This window comes from Rhinopithecus bieti, unplaced genomic scaffold (assembly GCF_001698545.2).
Source record: "Rhinopithecus bieti isolate Rb0 unplaced genomic scaffold, ASM169854v2 scaffold_22559, whole genome shotgun sequence".
Classification (NCBI taxonomy): domain Eukaryota; kingdom Metazoa; phylum Chordata; class Mammalia; order Primates; family Cercopithecidae; genus Rhinopithecus; species Rhinopithecus bieti.
The window spans coordinates 252,700-268,644 of record NW_016810439.1 but is presented as its reverse complement, the minus strand read 5'-3'; the positions used below and the strand labels follow the sequence as shown (position 1 = coordinate 268,644).

At 39.6% G+C, this 15,945-nt stretch overlaps 1 pseudogene; it reads right to left on the bottom strand.

The window, feature by feature from the left end:
- Positions 1-1,515: 1,515 nt before the first annotated feature.
- Positions 1,516-2,280, bottom strand: LOC108542126 (28S ribosomal protein S18b, mitochondrial pseudogene; annotated as a pseudogene).
- Positions 2,281-15,945: the final 13,665 nt, after the last annotated feature.

Genomic DNA, 15,945 nt, shown 5'->3' with positions numbered 1-15,945 from the left:
AAAAAAAAAAAAAAAAAAAAAAAAAAAAAAATGAAAGAATTAAATACATATAAAAGGCATAAATACTTGTAGGTAAACTTTTTGTGTAATTTAAAATCTTAAAATTATTTTAAATTCAATACTAAATGCTTGCTAGATATCTGGGTCATTTCCAATGAAAAGGGATTATAATATGAAAAAACATGTTTCTAAGACTTGTGGAATGGTTTCACCTATAAAATGCTGACATCTAAAAAACCATTCAGGATTTCTTACTTCTCAGGTTTTTACTAAGAGAAGGTTTTACTAAGTGAGGCAACTAAGAAAAAGAATTTTAATTAATATACAGTTCTGTAAGTTGTGGGGTATTTTTGTTGACCAGAGATAGAGTTTAACTGCTGAGACCAGCTTGGTCGGGGAGACCCTAACCCAGTGGTGTTAGAGGAATTAAAGACACAGAAATATAGAGGTGTGAAGTGGGAAATCAGGGGTCTTCCAGCCTTCAGAGCTGACAGCCCCAAACAGAGATTTACCCACATATTTATTAACAGCAAACCAGTCATTAGTATTGTTTCTATAGATATATGATTAACTAAAAGTATCCCTTATGGGAAATGAAGGGATGGGCCGAATTAAAGGAATAGGTTGGGCTAGTTAACTGCAGCAGGAGCATGTCCCTAAGGCACAGATCGCTCATGCTATTGTTTGTGGCCTAAGAATGCCTTTAAGCAGTTTTCTGCCCTGGGCAGGCCAGGTGTTCCTTACCCTCATTCCCGTAAACCCAAACCTTCCAGCTTGGGCGTTAGGGCCATTATGAACAAGTTACAGTGCTGCAGAGATTTTGTTTATGGCCAGTTTTGGGGCCAATTTATGGCCAGATTTTGAGGGGCCTGCTCCCAATATTTAACTGTAGAAAAGCTGAGGTGGCAGAATTCTGAAATAGCAGCAAAAGGTTTATGTTTATGTCCATAGTAAACATATGGGCCATAGATGACCAGCCCATCTATTTACAATATGCAGGATCTGGGGTTTTCCATATGCATCTGTACTGCCATCCCTCAACTTCAGATTTATCCCCATCAGCACACTCATTTCTTTCCTGGATCTGCCTTGGCCATAAAAGACACAACTCTTCTGGGTTCCCATCATATAAATCTAGGCATTATCTCCTAGTGTCTCTGGGTCTCTTCACAGTATTTTTTTTTCTTAAACTTTTTTTTTTTTTTTTTTTTTTTTTTAAGGTGTCTTGCTCTGTCACCCAGGCTGGAGTGCAGTGGCATGATATTGGCTCACTATAACCTTCATCTCCAGGGTTCAAGCCATCCTCCTACCTCAGTATCCCAAGTAGCTGGGAATACAGGCACAAGACACCATGCTAATTTTTGTATTTTTTTGTAGAGACAGAGTTTTGCCTTGTTGTCCAGGCTGCTCTTGAACTTCTGGGCTCAAACAATCTGCCCACCTCAGACTGGTGCTGTTATTACAGGTGTGAGCCTCTGGGCCCAGCCTCTTCCCAGTCTCTGACTCCAGAGCACACTAGGGGCCTGTCTCTTCAGTGAAGGAGGCTTCCACTGGTGGTGTTGAGAGCATCTTGGGCATTGACTCAGGTGCAGGGGTCACTCTCTTCTTAGAGATAACCCTGATAGAGCTGGCAAAGGGGAGACAGTTCACGCTCTGATGGCTGTTTACAGCTGTACCATGGGTACCAGGGTTCACCTGAGACCAGGGTGGGGACTGGCAGAGAAGTATTCATAGCTCCATGAGAGGCACTAAAATCAAGGTCCCGGGGTTCAACTTGGGAGATGTGGTAACTGAGGAGACCATGATCCCTGACTTTCTGGATGACATGGGTCAACATCTTATGCTGCTTCATATGGACTCCTATGTACAGAGCATGGAAAATAATACCCGTGTGGGCACTGACAAACTGTTCTGAGAGCTTAACAATCCTAAAATCAACATGTAACTTGTGATCTTGGCAGATGGGGCAGGGATTCCCAGCAACTTTATTCCTGTGTATACATGTCTTTTGAGTCTGCCATGGGGGTATACCCCCCTTGTAGTAGTGGCAATAGTCCACCCAGTTGGGATGAGAACATTATGGCTCCTGATATTCTTCTGATTCCAGGTATTTCCAGGGTTCATTCTTATATAGTGAAATGGGAACTGGGGGCAAAGAATCTTCCTTAGAGGGAGCTTTGGTAAAATAGTCTGGAGGGGAACCTGAACTCCATTGGTAGTTTGGAAGAGAGAAAGGATAGGAAGCTGCCTCAGTAGGGTATTTAGTATGGGCATCACCATCTTAAACCCAGATCAGGTAAGTTGTGTTCTTATTGAGAAAAAAAAAAATTGTAATTTGGAGATTATTTAAAAGTTACTTATAACACAAGATTAGAAATAGTAAGTCAGAGAGAAAGAGAGAGAGGTAAAAGGATTATATATCAAGAGATATATTTTTGGTAAGGAAGGTTATAAGAAGAAGAAAATAATTTTGTATGAGAGAAGATCTTATATGGTAAAGTTTTGTCCTAAAATAAAATGACTTATTATTTTAAAAGAGGTAGTACAAAAAAATCAGAAGGTCAAAATATGTTGTTCGTGGTCTCAGTCCTAATAAAGATTGTAGGAAACAAATTTATAAAATAAATTTTATATGTAATTTAATTGCCTACAATTAAAAAGAAATTATCTATAACAGTCTTTCTAAGATTGGTCACCTATCTTAAGATTTTTCTAAGGTATTTATTTACTCTTAAAATTATAAGAGATTTGTTTTTTAATTCTATAATCTTAGACCTATAACTCACTTATCCCCAGTGGCTTCTGCAGGCAACACACCTCATTCTCACCAATCACCCATTGATTCCTTTCAGAGAGTGAACCCAGACGGTACCCAGTGCAGGGCATCTTACCAGCCTTCCTCTATGATTCCCTCTGGCAGGTCACCAATGGGAAAGAGGGATGGTTATTGTACATGTTCTCTTCACAACTTCAGATATTCACAACTAGAAGTCACATTCTAAATGATTAGGGAACAATCCTGGGGATTCAAAACCTCATTTAGAGTATTTTTGAGACCCATAACCCCAACCAAGCAGATGTCCAGTCCCTTTGAACATTCTCCTCACTGGATTAAAAATTAAAAAAAAAAAAAAAAAAGAAAGAAAATAAAATCCTCTGTTATTAGAAGTGCTAGGGAGGAAATGGACAGAACCCACAGAGACAAGATAAAAAATCCTGTTAAGAGACCAGGGAATGAGGTTGTGACAAACCTTGACCCCCTTTGGGATCATGAGACAGGAATGAAAAAAGGCAAGATTCAGGCATGATGAAACATTAATGTTAAAGGGAATAAGGCCACAGAAGAAAGATCCACTAACTGGAGTAAGCTAAGAAAAATTAATCAACAACCCCAGAAAGGTCTATATATCTTCCCAGAGAGGTTGAGGGGAAAATATGAAGTTGTATACTGCTCTTACTCCTGATTCAGCAGAGGGAGAGAGGCAGTTCTGAAATCTGTTTATCTCCCAGAGGACATCAGACATTAGCTATAAACTCCAAAAGGTAAAATTAGAGCTCAATGCTCCCATCTTAAGACTAATATACCTAGGCAATAAGATATTCAACAACCAAGAAGGGGAGGAGGAGCATAAAGAAGAAAGAGAGGCCAAAAAGCAAGCCCAACTACTGGCTGTTACCTATTTGATTTGCATTCAGTTGATGCAGAGCGAAGATCTGCAGTCCTTGTGTTTTTCAGAAATTAAGCATAGTTTACTTACTAAGGGCTTTGAAGGCTCTTGGAAAATCACAGCTCTGGTGAGTTACTGCTGGTCCTCTAACCAATAGAAAAGATTCCAAAGGCCTAAGAGACTAGGACCAAACCAATGTGCCTTCTGCAAGGAAAAGGGTCACTGGAAAAGGGACCCATCTGAAAGAAAGGGGAAGGGGCAATGTCCCATCTAGGTGTTTCACAGTAGCAGATGGTCAAAGTAGAAAAAAAAATCTACAGGTCCTAGGGGCTCCTCAGTGGGCCCTCTACTTATACTTCAAGGTGTCCTGACTGTCATTGGATGTAGGGGACAAATCTGTTGGCTCCTTGGTTGACACAGGGGCCACCTACTCTGTTTTGAACACACCCAGGGGTATACTTACTTAACAAAGTGGCAGGATTTCCCAGATAGGCAAAAAACCCAGCAGCTAACATGGACTGTGTTGTCTCAAGAGTTCAAACCCTATACCAAGTCCCAAAAATATTTGGAGAGGCCTGGAGTTACTGACTCTTGAACAAGGAACTGTCTTCCAATATGTGGATAACATCCTTGTTGCCAGCCTTTCTAAAATATTTGGGATCAAAATACCCATTAGCCTTTAACTTCCCAGCAGAAAGGAGTCTAAGATATTCCCCCAAAAGCACAAATATCTCAGCAACAAGTAATCTATCTGTAGTTATTCCTAGAAGAAGAACAACAAAGTTAGTCCCAAGGGAGATGGGAAGTAATATGCCAACTACAGCAATCAAAGACCTGGAAACAACTTCAAGGGTTTCTGGGCATGGCAGGATTTGGCAGCCTCTGAATAGCTAGCTTTGACCTCATTGCCCATCCTCTATAAAAATAATCAAAAGGACACAGGGCCTTTTAAATGAATGACAAAATGTAACCAAGCATTCTCCAAACTTAAAACACAGCTCACAAGGGCCCAAGCTTTAAGCCTACCCAACTTAACTAAATCTTTCTATCTTTATGTTCATGAAAAGGGAAAAGCCTTAGGAGTACTAACTTAAAAGTTGGGCCCACTGACCCACGTAGTATCCCACTTTTTCATGCAGTTGGACCCAGTTGCTAAAGGCTGACCACCCTGCCTTTGGTTGATGGCAGTCATGGCCCTCCTTTAAAAAGAGAGAAGTTTGGACAACCCCTAACCATCTGAACTCTCCACCATACCCAGACCCTCACAAAAGAAATGAGTAGAATGACTATCTCCAGGCAAGGCTCTCCAGTTGTAAAGTTATTGCAGGCTGTAAGAAATTTAGCCCAGCTGGCAATAGTTCATGGCCATGGCCACCAGAAGGGGAAACTAAGGTAATTAAAGAAAATAATAAAGTCAATCTAATGCCAAAACAAGCAACTTTAAGAAAGTTACCCTTCAAATGCCACTTTTGCTTTCCCTCTTGAATCCTGCTCCCTGTTTTAAAACAAAACAAAACAAAAAAACCTAGTTTACTCTTTAAAAAAATGGAAAAAGGCCTCCAAATTGGAATATACCTGATGTTATGAATCATCCAGGAGGGCTAATAAGTCCTCATGAACAACTTATTTTCCCAGAAGAAATTACATTACAGGCCATTAGAGAAGCTCATTCTAGCACTCACTTTGGTCATGAGGCCCTTCAAAACCAGCTTTTCAAGAGCATGACGGCCCCAAAGTTCAGGGAGCTAGACAAGGAGATGGTTGAGATTTTCCCCACATGCTATGTTAAAAACTCTAATAACCACCTCTCAGAGTTGGGTGGGGGAGGCAAAAGGGAGCTGCTCAGTTGGTGAAGTACCAACATAAACGTCCGGGGGAAGATTGGAAAATTTATTTCACACATATGCCCAGAGCCTTAAAAACCTTTAAATACCTCCTGGTTCTCATTGACACTTTTCGCAGGATGGGCAAAAGACTTTGCCACCCACACTGAGATTGCACATGAGATGGTAAAGATGCTACTGAAGAAAAATTGTCCTCAGATTCAGGCTGCCTGAGTCAATTCAAGTATTGGACCAGCATTTACATGTTCCATTAGTAAGGCTACTTCTGAGGGTCTCAGAATAAAATGGTATCTACATGCCACCTGGAGACTGCAGTCTTCATTTATAGGATATGCGCAGCTAAAGGTAGCTGCGTGAACCTAAGGAAAAAAATCCCTTTTACTGAGTTGAACCACTCTCAGATTTAAAATTACTGATGTGTTTGAGGACAAAAACCCTCAACCAAATAAGTTACCCTGGGCCTGCATATACTTTCTGTCAGGACTTTGTTTACTTGCCCTCTTATATGTATCCTCATCTTTGCTTTGGGAGTAACCTTGTTGCATCCAGAACCTACCGTGTTTGGAAAACACAAGAGCTCAAGGAGATTGCCCCCTATGGCACCTAATCCCCAGAGAAGTCAAAATATTTGTTTCCTGTCCCCCTTTTGCCCAAGGAATAAAAGGGTGATTAGGCTTATTCTAGCTTCCATCAGGATAACAGGCAGTCTTCTAAAACGCTGGGGAAGTTTTGCCTACCATGAGGTTACCCTCTGCAACCTCACGACAGTTATGGAAATGCAAGTTGATAAGAATGATGATCCCCTTACCTGAATTCTCCCTAGTCTCATTAGCCAATATTGCGCTTGGTAACTATCTGGCTCTTGATTACTTGTCAAAACAAGGTGAGGTGTGTATAGTATAGTCACCAAGTCTTCCTCTTGTACTTGGGTACAAGATTAATTCAAAAAGACATTAAAATCATCTACAACCAGGCCAAGTGGTTCCACCAATTAACCAAAAGGACACAGACCCTCAAGAAATATAAAAACATCATAAAATAGGCCATCCCTAATCTCACTTAGTTCTTGTTCTTCCTGGGCCCTTTAGCTACTGTTGTACTTCTCTTGATTTTGGGGCCCTGTCTCCTAAATTGTCTGGTCTTATTTGTGTCTAAACAAATAGAGGCCATAAAACTACAGAGAGAAGTTACTCAGTGATATAAACAGCTAGGCTCACACCCAGGAGATAACCAGACCTACCTAAGACTAGCTACAGAATAATTTCACTCCTCAGGGGACATATCAGCATCCAAATTCAGCTTGAAGAAGTTATAGAAGATGGACCCTCACATGTTTGAACCTCTAAAGAAGTGAATGTAAGAAAAGGGGGGATTTGTTACCCAGTGTGATTACTACATGACATAGCTGAATTTCTACTCAACACTAACTCTGCTTATCTTTAAAAAACTGGATGTTTGCTATAAGAAGTTTTCTCTGTATTCAGACTAGCTGAGACTGGTTAGGTCCAAGATAGCTGATACGGTTTGGATCTGTTTCCCTACCAAAGTTCATGTCAGATTGTAATCCCCAATGTTGGAGGTGGGGATGGATGGGAGGTGATTAAATCATGGGGGTGGTTTCTCAGAAATGGTTTAGCACCACCCCCTTGGTGCTGTTCTTGTGACAGTGAATTCTCATGAGATCTGGTTGTTGAAAAGTGAGTGGTACCTTCCCTCTCACTCTCTCTTGCTCCTTCTTCAACCATGTAAAGTGCCTGCTCCCATTTTGCCTTCAACCATAAATAAAAGTTCCTTGAGGCCTCCCCGCAAGCATATGACACCATGTTTCCTGTATATCCTCCAGAACTGTGAGCTGAATAAAGTTCTTTTCTTATACATTATCCAGTCTCAGGCATTACTTTATAGCAATGTGAGGCCAGACTAATTCTGGAAATTGGTGCCAAAGAGTGGGGCATTGGTATAAAGATCCCTGAAAAAGTGGAAGCAACTTTGAAATTGGGTAACAAGAAAAGGTTGTGAGAGTCTGGAGGGCTCAGAAGACAACAGGAAGAGGAGGGAAATTTTGGAACTTCTTTGAGACTTGTTGCATAGCTGTGACCAAAATGTTGATAGTGATATGGATGGTTAAGGCAAGGCTGAGAAGGTCTCAGATGGAAATGAGGAATTTATTGGTAACTGGAGCAAAGGTCACTTTTGTTATGCCTTAGCAAAGGGTATGGGTGCGTTGTTCTCCTGCCTTAGGGATCGGTGGAACTTTGAACTTGAGACTTATGATTTAGGGTATCTGGTAGAAGAGATTTCTAAGCAGCAAAGCTTTCAAGATGTAGTCTGCCTGCTCCAACAGCTTATGCTCATATGTGTGAGCAAATAAATGACTTAAAACTGAAACTTACATTTAAAAGGGAAGTAGAAAGTGTAAATTTGGAAAATTTGTAGTTTGGCCATGTGGTAGAAAAAAAAGAAAACAAACAACCACCATTTTCGGGGGGGTGGGGGGAGCAGAATTTAAGCAGGCTGCAGAAATTTGCATAAGTGAAAAGGAACCAAGTGTTAATAGCCAAGACAATAGAGAAAAGGCCTTGAAGGCATTTTGGAGACATTTGCAGCAACCCCTCCCATCACAGACCTGGAGGTCTAGGAGAATAGAATAGTTGTCTTGGCCAGACCAAGGGCTCCTTTGCCTTGTGCAGCCTCAAGATACTGCTCCCCACATCCCAGCTGCTCTGGCTTTAGCATCAGCTCAAAGGGCAGCCGATGCAACTCAAGCTGCTGCTGCAGAGAATGCAAGCCATAAGCCTTGGGAGCTTCCATGTAGTGTTAAGACTGTGGGTGCACAGATTATAAGAGTTAAGGTTTGGTAGCTTCTGCCTAGATTTCAGAGGATGTATAGAAAAGCCTGGGTGTCCAGGTAGAGTCCTGCTGCAGGGGCAAAGTCCTCATTAAAAACCTCTACTAGGGCAGTGTGCAGGTGAAATGTAGGGGAGGAGACCCTATGCAGAGTCCCACTGGAGCACTGCATAGCGGAGTTATGAGAAGAGTGCAACAATCCTCCAGACCCCAGAATTGTAAATCTACCAACATCTTCTACCCTATACTTGGAAAAGCCTTAGGAACCCAATAGCAGCCAGTGAGAGCAGTTGCAGAGTCTGAACCTTGCAAAACCAGAGAGGTAGAGCTTCCCAAGGTTTCAGGAGCTGACTCCTCATACCAGTTTGACCTGGATGTGTGACCTGGATTCAAAGGTGATTACTGTGAAGCTTTAAGATTTGATGACTGTCCTGCTGACTTTCAGACTTGCATGGGATCTGTAGCACCTTTTATTTTGGCCCATTTCTCCTCTTTGGAATAATATTTACCTAATGCTTGTCCTTTCATTGTGTCTTGGAAGCAACTAACTTGTTTTTGATTATACAGGCTCATAGGTGAAAAGGACTTAACTTGTCTCAGATGAGATATGGGACTTTGGACTTTTGAGTTAATGTTGGGGAATGAGTTAAGACTTTGAGGGACTGTTGGGAAGGTGTGATTGTATTTTGCAGTGTGAGAATAATACAACATTTGGAGGGTCAGAGGCAGAATAATATGGTTTGAATCTGTGTCCCTACCAAATCTCATGTAGAATTGTAATCCTCAGTGTTGGAGGTGGGGCCTGGTGGGAGGAGATTGAATCATAGAAGTAGATTCTCATGAATGGTTTAGCACCATCCCCTCTTGGTACTGCCCTGGTAATTTTATGTGAGTTCTCATGAGATCTGGTTGTTTACAAGTGTGTGGCACCTCCCCCTCACTCTCTCTTGCTCCTACTTTGGCCATATGAAGTGCCTGCTCCCACTTTGCCTTCTGCCATGAGTAAAAGTTCCCTGAGGCCCCCCAAAAGAAGATACTACCATGCTTCCTGTACAGCCTCTAGAGTTGTGAGCCAATTAAACCTCATTTATTATGAATTACCAAGTCTCAGGTATTTATTTATAGCAAGGCCAGAACAGGCTAATATAATAGCTGACCAAATGTCTTCAAAAAGACCTCAAGCTTTATTATTATCTTATTTTATGTTAAGCAACACTCCCACCAGTGCCATGTTGACATCACTATGATAATGATCAAAATAAGTGATAAAAGGACCAAAAAGAAGGCAGCACTACCTATTCCCAGAAGTTCACTGTGCATTCCTGAAAAAGACATGAATATTCCTCCCTGTGCTTTTAATGTTCAACCACTTCATCAGAAAACCCCTTCATGTTAGCCCCATCACCCCATACTGAATGAGAAATTGATTTGTGAGCCATGTTCCCACTTCTCAATTCTATGGCCATCAAATAAAACCTGCACTGCTTGATGCTCACATTCAGTTTTACGTATTGATTTTGTGACACCAAACGGGGAAAGACCCCATTTTGGGGAGACTGGCTTGGTTGGTAACACTACTTTCTCTTGAATCATAAATTCCTTGTTCTGTTTGAAAGTACCTTGGAAGATGCATAGATCAATGGAGCACAATAGAGAGCACAGAAATAAGGCAGCTCACCTACAACTATCTTATCATTGACAAACCTGGCAAAAACTAGCAATGGGGAAGGATTCCCTATTTAATAAATGGTGCTGGGAGAATTGGCTAGCCATATGCAGAAAATGGAAATTGGAGCCCTTCCTTACACCATATACAAAAATTAGCTCTAGATAGATTAAAGACTTAAGTGTAAAACACAAACTATAAAAACCCTACAAAAAAACCTAGGCAATACCATTCAGGATTAGGCACGGGCAAAAATTTCATGATGAAGATGCCAAAAGCAATTACAAGAAAAGCAAAAATTGACAAATGGGATTTTATTAAACTTAAAAGCTTCTGTACAGCAAAGAAACCATCAACAGAGTAAAAAGACAACCTACAGAATGGGAGAAAATTTTTGCAATCTATGCATCTGACAAAGGTATAATATCTAGCATCTCTAAGGAACTTAAACAAATTTACAAGAAAATAAACCACCACCCCATTTAATAGTGGGCAAGATACATGCACTCATATGTTCATTACGGCACTATTCACAATAGCAAAGAAATGAAATAAACCTAAATGCCCATCAGTGACAGACTGGATAAAGAAAATGGTACATATACACCATGAAATACTATGCAGACATAAAAAGAAATGAGATCATGTCCTTTTCAGGGACATGGATAGAGCTGGAAGCCATTATCCTTAGCAAACTAATGCAGGAACAGAAAAACAAATACTGCATTTCTCACTTGTAAGTTGGAGCTAAATAATGAGAACACGTGGACACATGGTGGGAACAAAAAACACACTGGGGTCTGTCAAAGGTCAAGGGGTGAAAGGAGGGAGAGGATCAGCTAGAATAGCCAGTGGACAATCAGATTAATACTTTGGTGATGGGATGATCTGTGAAGCAAACCACCATGGCACACGTTTGCCTATGTAACAAAGCTGCACATTCTGCACATGTACCCCTGATGTTAAAAATAAAAGTTGGAAATAAAAAGGGAAAAAAAAAAAGATCTAATCTATTATAGAATGTGGGAAATTAGACCATGTTGGTTCAATGATCCATTCAGAATATGATCCCATTAGAAGTGACAGGTGTGATGGTTAATTGTATTTGTTCACTTGACTGGACCACAGGATGCCTAGATATCTGGTGAAATGTCATTTCTGGGTGTGTCTGTGAGGGTGTTTCTGGAAAAGAGTAACATTTAAATTGGTGGACTGAGTAAAGCAGATTGCCCTGTCCAGTACGTGTGTGTACTTTCGAGGGCCAGAACAGAACACTAGGTTAGGGAAGGTTGCATTTGCTCTCTGCCTGATTGCTTCAGCTGGGACATCAGTCTTCTGTGTTTGGTAGTACCAGTTCTCAGGCCTTTAGACTTGGACTGGAACATACACCATTGATTCTCTATCTCCCAGACCTTTGGATTCTACTACCACTGAATTTTCTGGGTCTCCAGTTTATAGATGGCAGATTGTGGGACTTCTCATCTTCCATAATTGTGAGGACCAGTGCCTTATAATAAATATCTTTATATTATATATATGTGTGTGTGTGTGTGTGTGTGTGTGTGTGTATGTGTGTGTGTATAGAGAGAGAGCGAGAGAGAGAGAGAGAGAGAGAACCTTAGAGTTCACACTTTTTGGTAAACATTGTATAAAGCTCACTGGAAGAGATGGAATTTATATTTTGTCAGAGAGACAAATACCCTAGTTATATTCTACCCTCAATTTAAAAGTACTAAGACATAAAGGCCACCCACTTAACCCCTAATGATTTCTTTAAGACCAGTGATTTTCAGCTGGTTGTGTAGTGGATACTGTGATGTTCCAACTACACTCTCTATCAGAATTAAAGGACTTATTCTACAGTTTCTGACAGAGTTGCCACCTGCTAGCTTTTAGCTATCAAGCATTCCTATTATTTGCTCTCAGCTGAAGAGAGTCTATTCACCCAAACTCTCACTCTGTCTCTGGGGGCAGACTATATGCATTAAATGGTTGATAGGGAAATAAAAGCCATAAAAGCCTTGTCACTCCTTACAACCTTAGGACATTTATTTTTTTCTTTTTTTCTTTTTTTTTTTTTTGAGACAGAGTTTTTCTCTTGTTGCCCAGGCTGGAATGCAATGGTGTGATCTTGGCTCACCACAATCCCCACATCCTGGGTTCAAGCAATTCTCCTGCCTCAGCCTCCCAAGTATCTGGGATTACAGGAATGTGCCACCATGCCTGGCTAGTTTTGTATTTTTAGTAGAGACAGAGTTTCTCTATGTTGGTCAGGTTCGTCTCGAACTCCTGACCTCAGGTGATCCACAACCATGGGACAATTTAAAAGAGCCATTATAGCTTCAAAGATTCCTTCAGGTTTCATTGACCTTTTCTGAAACTCAATTACAGCCCAACTTCACCTTCTGCCCAAAAATGCTTCCTTCCCTCCTCCCAGCCACCATAGGTACTAATTCTGAGAGCATTTCCTAATAAAATCTGGCTCTTGTATTGAGAATGGCCACTAATAAACAAAAATATAAGTACACGGTCAGTTGAGATGACATTGTAGTAAACTTGGAAATAAATTTTGAAGGTAGCAGTGGAAGTGATAGAAATATTTGGATTTTAAACAACAGAATTTCCTGAAGACTGGGTGTGGGATTATAAGAGAAAATGATGACTCAAGGATGACTCCAGTGATCTTTGCTTGAGTACTGGAAAAATGGTTTGGGTGCGGGGGCTATGGTTGGAGTAGATTTTGGAAGGGGTTATTAAGAATTCATTTTGAAGTATGTTGAAGTCTGTCTATTAGACATCCAGTGGAGATGTCAAGTAGACAACGGGATTTACAGAAATTCAATCTGGTAGAGAGTTATGGGTGACAAATATCATTTTAGAAGTCTTTGACATATACTAATGTTTAAATATATGAGAATAGATAATACCTCCGAGAGAATGAGTATAAATAAAGAAGAGAAGAACACTAAAGACTGATACTTGAATACACCAATTTAGGGACTGGGGAGGAGAATCAACAAAGAAGACAATGATGGAATGACCATTGAGGTGGAAGGAATACCAAGGGAGAATAGTTGGAAGACACATGGAAAAGTATATAAAGGAGAAAGGGTATAATCAACTACTTAAAATGCTGCTACAGATCAAATAAATTGGCTTTGATCACTTTGATGGTGAAAATGATGGCAGTATTCGTAATGGGGTGATGAGATATAAAACATAATCAGAGTAGTTATACAAGCATGTTTGAGTAAAGGAAATAAAATATCTCTTTCTAAGTATTTTGCTATAAAGAGAAGGAGAATAAGTAGTTGGTAGGGACAGTGAAGTCTGAACAACTTCGTTTGTTTTTTGTTGTTGTTGTTGTTTGTTTGTTTGTTGTAGAGACAAGGATCTCATTATGTTGCCCAGGCTGGTCTCAAACTCCTGGCCTCAAGGAACCCCCCAGCCCCAGCCTACCAAATTGCTGAGATTACAGGTGTAAACCACCATGCCTGGCCTTTTTTTTTTTTTTTTTTTTTTTTTTAAGGAGAAAGGATAGTATATTTGTATGCTAATAGGAATGATCAAGTGGATAGTAAAACATTAATGATAAAAGGAGGAATTTCTGGTGAAATGAACATGGGTTAAACAAGAGTAGATAGGCTATACTACGCAAGTAAAGAGAATGCTATGGCCAGGTGCGGTGGTTCACACCTTGAACTCCAGCACTTTGGGAGGCCGAGGCAGGCAGATCACGAGGTCAGCACATTGAGACCACCCTGGCTAACAAGATGAAACCCCGTCTCTACTTAAAATACGAAAAATTAGCCGGGGGTGGTGACGGAGGCCTGTGGTCCCAGCTACTCAGGGGGCTGAGGCATGAACCCAGAGGCGGAGCTCACTGTGAGCCGAGATTGCGGCACTACACTCCAGCCCGGGTGATAGAGCTAGACTCCGTCATAAAAAAAAAAAAAAAAAAAAAAGAGAGAGAGAGAGAGAGAGAGAATGCTATTAGATATGAACATGACAACAACATAGCAATACAAATAAATACATGCAAAGTATTTTTATGGAACGGTACTTGCAAATAATTGTTGAAGTTTCTTCCATAAATTTTTTATCTAGAAAAGGGTACAATATAATCAGATTAGTCAGTTGATTACTTTAAAATATAAAGTGAAATGCTTTTAAAGATTGGGTATTGGAAACTTTTTTGGCTATGTATACTTTTAACATAACTAAATAATAATCTATCTTCTTAATATGCAATAAATCCAAAGCCAAACATTATATGTGCTATTAAAAATGTGTTTATGAATTAATACATGTTTTTTGCTACATATTAATTTAGGGTAAATACTATACATCACACGCTAATGAAGAAAAGTCAAAATGTGCCTAGGAAAATGGCTGTTATTAAAGATTCTATTTAATTAATCATCAAAAATATAACTATAAAATGTATTGCTTAAAGTTAGAACTTTATCATATATCACACAAAATGAGTTGCATGACTGTTAACATTACTCCAAAGCATTTGTTAGGCAACATATTACCAAGAATGTATCAAAACAGATCCAGGAAAGTAGTTAGCATCTTCAGTATATCCTGATTTAACTAATCTATTTTATGTAAGACATGTAAACATACGTCAGATTCCAATAGCAAATTCTGTAGCATTGGGCCACACAACTTACAAAAAAGAGCATCTGGAGACAACCTGTGAGAAAATCTCTTTTCCATGGTTATTATCCACATAGGTTCAAACTCAATTTCAGCTATTGTTTGTATTTATTCAGGGTCATATTATAGGGGACTACATGCAAAAACACTGTCCTTCTAACTGCTGCCCATCTGCTTAAAATTTCATTTCAGTTATGATTGTTGCTCCATTTCCTCTTTGGGTTTAATTTTTCTTCTTTCTGGGTTTGCTAAAAACAAACATAATAATCTCAACTATTGTCATTTGAAGCAGAGATGAATTATTGCCATTAAGTGAAGAGATATTTGTTGTTGCAGTATGAATGGCTCATTTGTGAAGCAATGTAATCTGCTCCTCCCAAGATCTACATCTTCTGTCACCATAGAAAAGTCAGGGCTCTACAAAAGAGATCAGATGCTAATGTTTTGCCTGGTTAAATTTGAAGTTGGTCTTGACTGTTACAATACCAATCTTTTTTTTTTTTTTTTTTTATGTGAATCAACTTGGATTCATTTGTTTGTGTAAATTTCTGTATAAAGAGTGACTAGCCTTTAAATTGCCATTTTGTCATTTACTCATCGTGAAATATCTGGTACAAATATTTCTTCAATAGCCATCAAGCAAATAAGAGTGTTTCACATTATATAACCTGAGATGTCTGAAGTTTAATAATTTTTGTTTTTCAAAGAAATATGTTGAGTTGGAATTACATTTTTCAGTAAAGAAACACAGACCTATAGCTAGCTATCATTGAAGCCATCTACCTATTTATCTATCCCTTTTGATATATATGATACATATCATCTCCTGCTGAGGTACTTCCCCGATGTCTGATATTTAAGAATTGGGAGGCTAATTTCCTTGCTATGAAGGTCCCAATTACTAAGCACATAGGGGTTGAATTCTGCATAAGCATTTTTCCAAAAGAAATTTGTTCTTCATTTGTGTCATAAGTAATCCAAACCTATCTGCCAGTTGAACGGGCTATTTCATTTAGAGCTTAAGACATTACTTTTCCTTTTCTTTTTTCTTTTTTTTTTTTTTTTTTTTTTGGTCATGTTTCTGCTAACTGTATGGCTCTTTTCAAACAGTTTTCTTGCCATTGATGCATGGTGAAAGACTGTCAGGCTTTTTGTCTCTGGGCATGGAACCAAGAAAACAAACAAAAAAATGGAAAATATTATTCTATTGGGGAGGTGCTGCATTTATCTCTAGGCTCTGACCAGACAATCTCAA